Source organism: Aotus nancymaae, unplaced genomic scaffold, assembly GCF_030222135.1.
Source record: "Aotus nancymaae isolate 86718 unplaced genomic scaffold, 86718_ANA_hifiasm-v0.15.2.pri h1tg000067l, whole genome shotgun sequence".
Taxonomy (NCBI): domain Eukaryota; kingdom Metazoa; phylum Chordata; class Mammalia; order Primates; family Aotidae; genus Aotus; species Aotus nancymaae.
Window position 1 is genome coordinate 32,494,787 of NW_026988482.1, and position 11,785 is coordinate 32,506,571.

At 48.8% G+C, this 11,785-nt stretch overlaps 1 non-coding gene across 1 annotated transcript; it reads right to left on the reverse strand.

The window, feature by feature from the left end:
• Window positions 1–1,053: 1,053 nt before the first annotated feature.
• On the reverse strand, window positions 1,054–1,211 carry LOC135270877 (U1 spliceosomal RNA). Its single transcript, XR_010339035.1, has one exon. It is a non-coding gene; the product is annotated as a U1 spliceosomal RNA (small nuclear RNA).
• Window positions 1,212–11,785: the final 10,574 nt, after the last annotated feature.

The following is an 11,785-nucleotide window of genomic DNA, read 5'->3' on the forward strand; positions in this document are numbered from 1 at the left end:
TTCAGGCAATTCTCCTGCCTCAGCCTCCCGAGTAGCTAGGATTACAGGCACGCGCCACCGTGTCCAGCTAATTTTTTGTATTTTTAGTAGAGGTGGGGTTTCACCATGTTGGTCAGGCTGGTCTTGAACTCCCGACCTCAGGTGATCCACCTGCCTTGGCCTCCAAAGTGCTTGGATTACAGGTGTGAGCCACCATGCCTGGCCTCATCAGGAGCATTTAAAAAAATTTCTGGGCTGGGCCCTGTGGCTCATGCCTGTAATCCCAGCACTTTGGGAGGCTGAGGCAGGTGGATCACTTGAAGTTAGGAGTTTGAGACCAGCCTGGCCAACATGGAGAAACCCCGTTTCTACTTAAAATACAAAAATTAGCCAGGCGTAGTAGCAGGTGCCTGTAGTCCCAGCTACTTGGGAGGTTGAGGTATTAGAATCACTTGAACCCTGGAGGCGGATGTTGCAGTGAGCCAACATCCTGCCACTGCACTGCAGCCTGAACAACGGAGTGAGACCCTGTATAAAAAAAAAAAAAAATTTCTAGTGTGCCAGGTGCAGTGATTCATGCCTGTAATCCCAGCACTTTGGAAGACTGAGGTGGGTGAATAGCTTGAGCCTGTGAGTTCGAGACCAGTCTGGGCAACATGATGAAACCCTGTCTCTACAAAAAATACAGAACTTAGCTGGACATGGTGCACATACTTGTAGTCCCAGCTACTGGGGAGCTAAGGCAGGAGGACTGCTTGAGCCCCCTGCTCAAGATTGAGGCTGCAATGAGCGGTGATCGTGGCTCTGCTCTTCAGCCTCAGTAACAGAATGAGAACTTGTCTTCCAAAAAAAAAAAATCCCTGGCGATCCAATGCACAGCCAGGACTGAGAACCACTGATGTAATTAATCCCAGGGACTTTGCATGTGTTCCCTCTACCTGGAAGACTCTATGACCAGATCCTCCTAGAGCCAGCGTCTTCTTATCGATCAGGTCTTGCATTAAGCCCTCTTCTGAGGGCTGCCATAACAAATTACCACACATTTGGTGGTTTTTTTTTTCTTTTTTTTTTAAACAGGGGAAAGCGCGAACGCAGTCCCCCACGACCACAAATTATGCAGTCGAGTTTCCCATATTTGGGGAAATTGCTGGGGTCAACACATCCAGAGTGCAATGGATAAGCCTCGCCCTGGGAAAATCACTTTTGATGTGGCTGGCATGCTTCTGGAGTCTTGCGTCTCTTCTCCCTTGATTCGTCCCGTGGGGTAGACTGTTCATTTGCGCACTGGCCTGCCAGCACTTGGGAGGGGCCGCATGCGCAGTGTGCTTACTGAAGTTGTACGCCTACTCACTTGAGGCATTTTTCCCTTACCAGTCCTGCATTCCTAGAGAAAGGTTATATACCAGTTAAATGCCACCATTTTGCCTGTTAGTGCTCATGCTGGAGCCTGCTCTCCCAACTCCCTGAGATCTTATCAGGAAGCTGCTAATCACCAGTTTCAGGTGTTGTCTAACTACTGTGAGAAGGCCTTTCCCTGGCGCCAGCTGCAACCAATTACTATTTTAGAGAGGCAGTTTAATAAGTGTCGGACCATCACCTGATGGTTACCTGACATTCCTGGTGGGGGGCCCTCTCCTGCCCAGCTCACGTCTGCCTGACTACCTACTCTAACACTCAGAGAAGCCTTCCCTGATCACCCCTGTTAACCAGCCTTCACCAAGTCTATTGCCAGTGTTTCATAAGCCTCCCAGCATTGATTACTGCGTGGATTTACAGTATTTACTTATTTAAGAGTTTATTATTTGAGGCCAGGCACAGTGGCTTGTGCCTGTAATCCCAGCACTTTGGGAGGCTGAGACAGGTGGATCACCTGAGGTCAGGAGTTCGAAACCAGCCTGGGCAACATGATGAAACACTGTCCCTACTAAAAATACAAAAATTGGCTGGGTGCAGTGGCTCACACTTGTAATCCCAGCACTTTGAGAGGCTGACACAGGTGAATCACGAGGTCAGAAGTTCAAGATCAACCTGGCCAAGATGGTGAAACCCCATCTCTACTAAAAATACAAAAATTAGCTGGGCGCGGTGGCAGGTGCCTGTAATCCCAGCTACTCAGGAGGCTGAGACAGGAGAATTGCTTGAACCCAGGGGGTGGAGGTTGCAGTGAGCTGAGATCACGCCATTGCACTCCAGCCTGGGTGACAGAGTGAGACTCTGTCTCAAAACTAAATAAATAAAAAATACAAAAATTAGCTGGGCGTGGTAGTGGGCACCTGTAATCTCAACTACTTGGAAGGCTGTGGCAGGAGAATCGCTTGAACCCGGGAGGCAGAGGTTGCAGTGAGCCGAGATCATGCCACTACATTCCAGCCTGGGAGACAGAGCAGAACTCCCTCTAAAAAAAAAAAAGTTTATTATTCATCTCCCTCATTCCTCACTAAAAAGATAAACCCCAGCAGGGATCATATTCATGTTGCTGTCTGCCATAGCTCCCAGTCCCTAGTGCAGTGCCTGGCACATAAGGAGCACCCAATAAATGTGTGGTAGATGAATAAACAAAGTTCCCTCCTAGGAAGCCCAGAGCCAAAGTGGTGACCTGTCTTGAGTAAGTACAGGGGTCTCATAGTTCTGTTCTATTTCCAGCCTCACTCTTGGCCCCTTCTTACTCTTGTTTTCATTTCATTTCCTTTTTTAAAATTTAGTTTAATTAATTAATTTATTTTGAGACAGAGTCTTGCTCTGATGTCCAGATTGGAGTGTAGTGGTGCAATCTCAGCATCTCCCGGGTTCAAGTGATCCTCCTACCTCAGCCTCCCAAGTAGGTGGGATTACAGGCATGCACTACCACATCGGCTAACTTTTGTATTTTTGGTAGAGACGGGGTTTCACCATGTTGGTCAAGCTGGTCTCGAATTCCTAGCTTCAGGCGATCCACCCACTTTGACCTCCCAAAGTGCTGGGATTACCCAATAAATATGGTGCCCAGACATATTTACTGAGCCGTCAGTATATACCAGACACTGTTTTAGGCCTAGGGATACATCAGTGAACAAAGTAAAGGTTCCTGCCCTTGTAGAGTTTATAGTCTAATGAGGGCCATCAGAAGATAAGCAGTAAGAATAAATAAGTATACGGCACATTAGAAAGTCAAAATAAATGGCACAGTAGCTCATGCCTGTAATTTCAACACTTTGGGAGGCCGAGACAGGAGGATCACTTGAGCCCAGAAGTTTGAGGCTAGCTTGGGCAACATATCGACACCTGGTCTTTACTGAAAAAAAAAAATTATCTGGGAATGGTGGCATGCCTGTAGTCCCAGCTACTTGGGAGACTGAGGTGGGTGGATCCCTAGAGCTCAGGAGTTCCAGGCTGCAGTGAGCTGTGATTGCACCACTGCCCACCACTGCACTTTAGCCTGGGTGGAGAGCATAAAGGCAGGATATGACTGTGATTACAAGGGGATGGAGCTGTGATTTTAAAGTTCTCTAACGGAAAGGAGGCATTCTTTGAATCAGTTCATTGTATTGGGTGGGATGATAGGATGAGGTTACTCTGGTGTTAATATATATATAAGTTTGCCTCCAAGGTTCCTAGCTTGTAACTCCCATAGCCCCTATCAGAATGTCTTTTGTTAGAATGTTGGGTGTGCTGGGTGTCAGGGACAGGCCTCAGGAAATAGAATCTTTTTGACCTTCCCCTGCTCCCTTTTCATCTGCTCCAACGAAAGACTCCAGTCTTCCCCACCTTTCTCACTTGGGTCTTAAGACCCTCATTCCTGGCCGGGCGTGGTGGCTCACGCCTATAATCCCAGCACTTTGGGAGGCCAAGGCGGGCGGATCACCTGAGGTCGGAAGTTGGAGAGCAGTCTGACCAACATGGAGAAACCTCGTCTCTACAGAAAATATAAAATTAGCCGGGTTTGGTGGCGCAAGCCTGTAATCCCAGCTACTTGAGAGGCTGAGGCAGGAGAATCTCTTGAACCCAGGAGGCAGAGGTTGCGGTGAGCCAAGATTGCCATTGCACTCTAGCCTGGACAAGAGGAGTAAAACTCTGTCTCAAAAAAAAAAAAAAAGACTCTCATTCCAGAGAGGATCCTGCCCTACACCCTGGGGGTAGGAATGCTAAACTTCCATAAAAGCCCAAGAGGACTAGGTTTGGAGAACTTCTAGATAGTGAACACTGGGAAGGTCCTGGAGGGGGGTGCCCCAGGGAGAGCATGGGAGCCCCATACCCCTTCCCCTATAGCTGGCCCTACATGCTCTTCATCTGGACCCTTTGTAATATCCTTTATAATAAACCAGTAAAAGTTTTTCCCTGAGTTCTGTGAGCTCCAGCAAATTAATTGAACCCAAAGAAGGGGTTGTGGGAACCCCAACTTGAAGCTGGTCAGTCAGAGGATCCGGGGGCCCGGACTTTTGACTGACGTCTGAAACGGGGCCGGTCTTGGGGACCGAGCCGTCAATCTTTGGAATCTGATGCTATCTCCAGGTAGATGGTGTCAGAATTGAGGACACCCAGCTGGTGTCCACTGCCGAATTGCTTGCTTGCTTACTGGTGGGAAGAAATATTCTCTTATTTTGGGATTACAGAAGTCTTCTGTGTTGATTGTTGTGTTGGTGTGAGAGCAGGATAAAAACACAATTTAAACATTTTCCCTAAAACATGACATATGAAGATAGGCACATTTTTAAAGAGCTGCATGCTGATGTAGGGGTAAAATAACATAATGTCTAGGATTTGCTTTAAAATATTTCACACACACATACACACGATAAAGAAGAGAGAAAAGAAGGATAAATGAAGTAAATATAGCAAATCTTGTTGATGGTTGAATTTGAGTGATGGGTATATGCAAATTAAGTGAACCATTTTTTCTATTATTGTGTGTATTTAAATTTTTTCATAATAAATTTATTTTTAAAATTTTTTTGTTGTGATAAAATACCCATAATATAAAGTTTATCATTGTAACCCTTTTTGAATGTACAAATCAGTGGCATTCATATTATTGTGCAACCATAACCACTGTCCATCTCCAGGACTTTCTTTGGTCTTTTTAAATCAATACAGCCAATCAGGGCCGGGCATGGTGGCTCACACCTGTAATCCCAGCACTTTGGGAGGCCAAGGCAGGTGGATCACCTGAGGTCAGGAGTTTGAGACCAGCCTGGCCTACTAAAAATACAAAAATTAGCCAGTCTTGACAGCATTCGCCTGTAATCCCAGCTACTCGAGAGACTGAGGCAGGAGAATCGCTTGGACCTGGGAGGTAGAGGTGGCAGTGAGCTGAGTTCGGGCCACTGCAGTCCAGCCTGGCGACAGAGCAAGACTCCATCTCAAACAAACAACACAGCCAATCAAAGTTGTCTGTATCTACCTGGGGTGATGAGGGGCAGGGGTGGGACTGAGCAGAATAGTCATGCAAAATCTAAAAAGTCCCTAAAGTTGGAGAGGGATTGGCCCCCTAAAATTGACAGGATGCCCCCACCATCTTGGCTAAAGCTACCCCAATGTCTCTCTGGTCTCAGGCCATTAAGGTGATCAGGCCTGGATAGGAGGAGCCCGTGAAGTCATCTTGTCCAACCCCCCTGACTTGGGTCAGGACTGCACCCCATTCAGTTCAGAGGCTGACTCACCCCCAGCTACTCACTGGAAAGTTAGGCAGCTCCCTCCTCATCCTGCCTTCCAGGAAAGCCAGGCTTCCTGGAAGTCCAGAGGCTAGAGCTTGCCTCTTCCTGCCCAGGGTGGGATGAGGGGTGGGTCACTCTGACCTCATCACATTCTTGGATGGGGGAGCAGAGGAGCATGGCAAGCCACCCTCAGGTCCAACCTCCTGAAGCTTGCTGCTGTGATTTGTGGGCCAACTTCCAGGCAGGGAAGCCTTAAGAATGGAATGGGCTCCAGGAACACACTGTAGAAAGGGACCTGTCTGCCTCCATTTGGGGAGGAAAATAGAGCAAACCTAGGTTCAAATCCCTGCACTGCCATTTCCTACTGTGTGACCCTGAGCAAGTTATTTAAGCTGAGCACAGTCCTTTCCTGTGAAATGGGGATAACGATGACATCTAACTCACAGGGCTGTTTTGAGGATTAAATGAGGTACTTTGATCCTTTGCACAATTCCTAGGTGGTGGTTTTTGTTCAGTAAATATTAGCTCCCTGGAAAGCAAAAGCATTTAAAGACAAAGAGGGGTGGCATGGTGGCTCAGGCCTGTAACCCCAGCACTTTGGGAGGGAGAGGCAAGTGGATCACTTGAGGTCAGGAGTTCGAAACCAGCCTGGCCAACATGGTGAAACCCCATCGATACTAAAAATACAAAGAAAAAAGTAGCCAGGTATGGTGGCAGGCACCTGTAATCCCAGCTACTCAGGAGGCTAAGGCAGGAGAATCGCTTGAACCTGAGAGGCAGAGGTTGCAGTGAGCTGAGATAGCGCCATTGCACTCCAGCCCAGGAGACAGAGCGAGACTCTGTCTCAAAAACAAAAAATTATACAGGCGTGGTGGGTGTGCACCCATAATCCCAGCTACTCTTGAGGCTGAGGGACAAGAATTGATTGAACCTGGGAGGTGGAGGTTGCAGTGAGCCGAGACTGCGCCACTGCACTCCAGCCTGGGTGACAGAGCGAGACTCAGTCTCTGAATAAATAGGATATTTTTCCTTATGCAGTGGGGCATCTATCACCAGCTCCATCGAGACTAGTAGTGCCACAGCCGAGGCTCTCAAGGGAGGGGCAGTGTAGTGGGGGCTGAGGGCTCACGTAGCTAGTGGGCAAGGTACAGGCTTTGAGATACCAGCTCTGTTATAGACTGCAGGATGTTGGGCAAGTCACTTAATAACTTTCCATGTATCTCAGTTTCCTTCTCTGCACAATGGGGGAAATAATCATGGCAGCTTCACAGGGATATCATGAACATTAAATGGCTTCTTTTTATTTATTTTTTGAGACAGAGTTTTGCTTTTGTTGCCCAGGTTGGAGTACAGTGGCACGATCTAAGCTCACTACAACCTCCGCCTCCCAGGTTCAAGAGATTCTCCTGCCTCAGCCTCCTGAGTAGCTGGGATTACAGGCGTGCACCACCCTGCCCAGCTAATTTTTGTATTTTCAGTAGAGACGGGGTTTCACCATGTTGGCCAGGCTGGTCTTGAACTCCTGATCGCGTGATCTGCCCACCTTGGCCTCCCAAAGTGCTAGGATTACAGGCATGAGCCACCGTGCCCGGCCACATTAAATGACTTCTGTGTAAAACTCAGAGCACTGCCTGAAACATGGTATGTCCTACATGTGCATTGGCTCCAATCATCTGTGTTATTTGTGTCTATCCAGAGTCCTCTTCCTCCATTCCCAGTCATAACAATAATAACAGCAACAATAATATCAGCAGCCACTGTTGGTTATCCTCTCACCTTATAAATTATCTCAACAGGCATGGTGGCTCACACCTGTAATCCTAGCACTTTGGGAGGCTGAGGATCACTTGAGGACAGCAGTTCGAGACCAGCTTGGCCAACATGGCAAAATCTCGTCTCTACTAAAAACACAAAAATCAGCCAGATGTGGTAGCGCACAACTGTAATCCCTGCTATTCAGGAGGCTGAGGCAGGAGAATCGCTTGAACCTGGGAGGTAGAGGCTACAGTGAGCCGAGATTGCGCCACTGCACTCTAGCCTGGGCAACAGAGTGAGACTGTCTCAAAAATAAATAAAAATAAAAAATAAATTATCTCAACAAACCCATGACACCATCCTCACCCTATAGGTGGAGAAACTGAGGTTCAGGAATGCTGGGTGAGGTGCTCAAGATCACACTGGTCCAGCCAGGAGCTGAACTCAGGTCTCTCTGACTCAAGAGCCCACACTTGTAGCTGTTTACTATTATATATGGCACCTACGGAGCAGCTGCTCTGAGCTCAATACATAGACCCTCATAAAACAGTGAGACCCCGGTGGGGCGAGGTGGCTCATGTCTGTAATCCCAGCACTTTGGCAGGCCAAGGCAGGCAGATCATGAGGGCAGGAGATTGAGACCATCCTGGCTAACATGGAGAAACTCCGTTTCTAGTAAAATACAAAAATTAGCTGGGCATGGTGGTGCGTGCCTGTAATCCCAGCTACTCGGGAGGCTGAGGCAGGAGAATCACTTGAATCAGGGAGTTGGAGTTTGCAGTGAGCTGAAATCGCGCCACTGCACTCCAGCCTGGCGACAGAGTGAGACTCTGTCTCAGAAAACAAAACTAACAAACAAACAAGTAATGAGACCCTGAGGCAGTGGCCCACAAGACCCTGACTGGGTCATGTCAGTTTTGCTGAAAACGTTCAGAGAGAGTGAAGCTGGAACAGCCCAGGGAGGAGGTGGTCTAGCCTTGGACCTTGAAAAGGAGGTGGGACTTGGATTGGTGCATTGGGAGGGGTGTGGTTTCAGGTGGGGACAAAGGTGTGGAGGTAGGGTTGGGCAGGGCCTGGGTGAGGCCCCACTTAGAGGCAGTGTCTGGAATAAAGTCAGGGGCTGCGAGGGCAGCTGGCCAGCTTCCAAGTGGAATTCAGGCATAAATCAGGGCTGAGGCCCAGGCCAGGGGCCGAGCACCTCCTTTTTCTGTTAGCCTCATTTCCCTTCCTCAGGGAACCACAGAATGAGCTCTCAACTGGAAGCTATTGTCCCTGCCCCCTCAAAATCCCAGAGTTTGGAGACCCAAATGTTGAAAGGGAGTGATGGCTATCTGGGCCAGTGGCATGGGGGTAAAATAATTTACCAGGACAGTTGTAGGTAAAGACAGGCTGATTTATTGGAGACAGTAGGAAAATACGTTGCGAGGAGGCAGCGGGCAGCCTGCCTGAGAGAAGCCAGCTGCAAAGAGACAAAGGCTGGCTGGAGATTTTCTAGGATGGTGCTGACGCGGTGTGCTGAAGAGGGCTGTGGCAGCACCACGACACGAAGGTTGCAGTGAGCTCACCTGCAGGTGTCTGGTGACAGCTGGGCGCAGGAGGATGGTGAGTTATTTATTTGCACAGGAGGGCTGCGTCCTGGACCACGAAGGAAGCAGACTTGTAGCTCATCTGCTTTCCCCTTTTGCTTTCCCCGGTCCCACCAGCCTGACTCCCTTTCCCTCATCAGGACACCTCCACGCCCAGGAAATAACAGATCCCCCTGCGCAGACTCAGCCTATAGCCGGCAACAAGGGGAGTCGGAGGAGGCCTTGAACCTATTTTATTGGTATTTTTTCTTCTCCCAGCAAACACGCCCAGCCTGTGGCAGGCATGCAGGCATGCCCAGTACATGCTCTGTCCTTCCTCTCCTTATAGGCATGGAGTGGGACGCAGTCCCAACACAGACTCACTGTCCCTCTAACACCACCCTCACCCCCACCCCAGAAATGGAAGTTTCACTGAAGGTTTCTTAGGAATTTAAAAGGCAAGGTTCCTTCCCAGTTTAGCAAGACTTTCTGAAAAGCCCGCCTCCCATCCCAGCGATTTTTTTTTCCCCTGGGGCCCCAGCTTCAGCCATCCTCCCAAATCACAGCCTCCTCTCTGCCTCTCCAGATGAATCCCAGCCTGTGGCCTGTCGCCCTCCCGTTCTTACACTGAGTACCATTAGTAGGACTTGCCTGGTGCAGAATGAAAATGTGAGGCCCTTGTTCAGAAATTACCAAGAATATCAGCTGGGCATGGTGACTCACACCTGTAATCCCAGCATTTTAGGAGGCCAAGACTGGAGGATTGCTTGAGCCCAGCAGTTCAAGATCAGCCTGGGTGACAGAGCGAGACCTCATCTCTACAAATAATAAAAAACTTAGCCAGGCATGGTGGTGCTGCTGGTGGTCCCAGCTACTTACCCTTAAGCCCTCAGTAGGTTTGAGGTCTCCTATTTGAACTGATTGTACCTTCTGCAAAGTACTTTCACCTGTTCTTTACGAGCGAGAAGTTATCCCATTTTACAGCTGGGCAAACTGAGATTCAGAAACTCCCCACCTGGGCCAGGTGCGGTGGCTCATGCTGTAATCCCAATGCTTTGGGAGGCAGAGGCAGGAAAATCACTAGAGCCCAGGAATTCAAGGCTGCAGTGAGCTTTGATTGCACCACTGCACTCCAGCCTGGACAACAGAGAAAGACCTTGTCTCTGTTTTAAAAAGGAAAAGAAAAGAAATTCCTGGCCAGGTGCTGTGGCTCATGTTTATAATCCCAGCACATTGAGAGGCCAAGGCGGGCAGATCACCTGAGGTTGGGAGTTTGAGACCAGCCCTATAAACATGGAGAAACCCTGTCTCTACCAAAAATACAAAAAACTAACCGGGTGTGGTGGCACATGCCTGTAATCCCAGCTACTCAGGAGGCTGAGGCTGAAGAATTGCTTAAACCTGGGAGGTGGAGGTTGCAGTGAGCTGAGATCACACCACTGTGCTCCAGCCTGGGCAACAGAACGCGATTCCTGCTCAAAAAAAAAAAAAAAAAATCCCTCCCTGAGGTTGCACCTTGCTGGCTAGTAGCATAGGTGGTACTCCATCCTGGGCGACAGAGCGAGACTGGCTCAAAAATAATAATAATAATAATAATAAACAAACAAAAAAATTCCCTCCCTGAGCTGGCACCTTGCTGGCTAGTAGCATAGGTGGTACCAACTCTGGCCTCCAGACGTCCTCAGCCCGGAGCTCTTTCCACCACAGAAAGCACCCAGACATCATCCAAAGAGAACGCTCAGATGACGCAGACCTCAGTGCAGAGAACTCACAGGAAGGAAGGTCATTCTGAGGTCTGATGAGTCAGGGAGCACAGAGACATTCCTCACATTTTCACCAGCAGTTCTGCTGATAGAGGTCTCATGTGGGTCTGGTGTTCGTCTAGGGTTGGGTGGAGCTGTTTCAACGTGAGAAAAGGCTGTTACAATACAAATACAATAAAAGATGGTCATGCTGATTTAGCAGGAAGTAAGTGGAGCCAGAAAACCAAATTGGGGGTGAGGGTGGGGAAGAGGAATGGGGCTTTGCAGATGAATCCAGCAGCAAATAGGCCCATGCCTGGAAGGAAGTTAGAAAAATCAGGCAGGGAGGTACATTGCTGGTTGCTACACATATTGGTGTCACCTTATCCCTAGAGGACATGTGGGTAGTTTCTAAGAGAAACCATAAATGGGTCATAAAGGTAAGGCTGGGTCGGGTGTGGTGGCTCATACCTATAATCCCAGCACTTTGAGAGATTGAGATGGAAGGATCCCTTGAGCACAGGAGTTTGAGACTAGCCTGGGCAAAATGGCAAGAACATCTCTACAGAAATAAAAACATGCCTGTAGTCCCAGTTACTTGGGAGGCTGAGGTGGGAGGTCAAGGCGGCAGTGAGCTGTGTTCATGACACTGCACATCAGCCTGGGTGCAGAGCAAAACTCTGTCTCAGAAAAAAACTATTAGCCAGGTCTATTTATGAGAAAATTAGATCCAGTGATGAACTCATGTAGGGAACATTCTTTTTTTTTTTTTTTTGAGGCGGAGTTTCGCTCTTGTTACCCAGGCTGGAGTGCAATGGCGAGATCTCGGCTCACTGCAAACTACGCCTCCTGGGTTCAGGCAATTCTCCTGCCTCAGCCTCCTGAGTAGCTGGGATTACAGGCACGTGCCACTATGCCCAGCTAATTTTTTGTATTTTTAGTAGAGACGGGGTTTCACCGTGTTGACCAGGATGGTCTCGATCTTTTGACCTCGTGATCCACCCGCCTCGGCCTCCCAAAGTGCTGGGATTACAGGCGTGAGCCACCGCGCCCGGCCTTAGGGAACATTCTATAGGACATTCCATTGTCCTCAGTACTGTCAGAGTCATGAAAC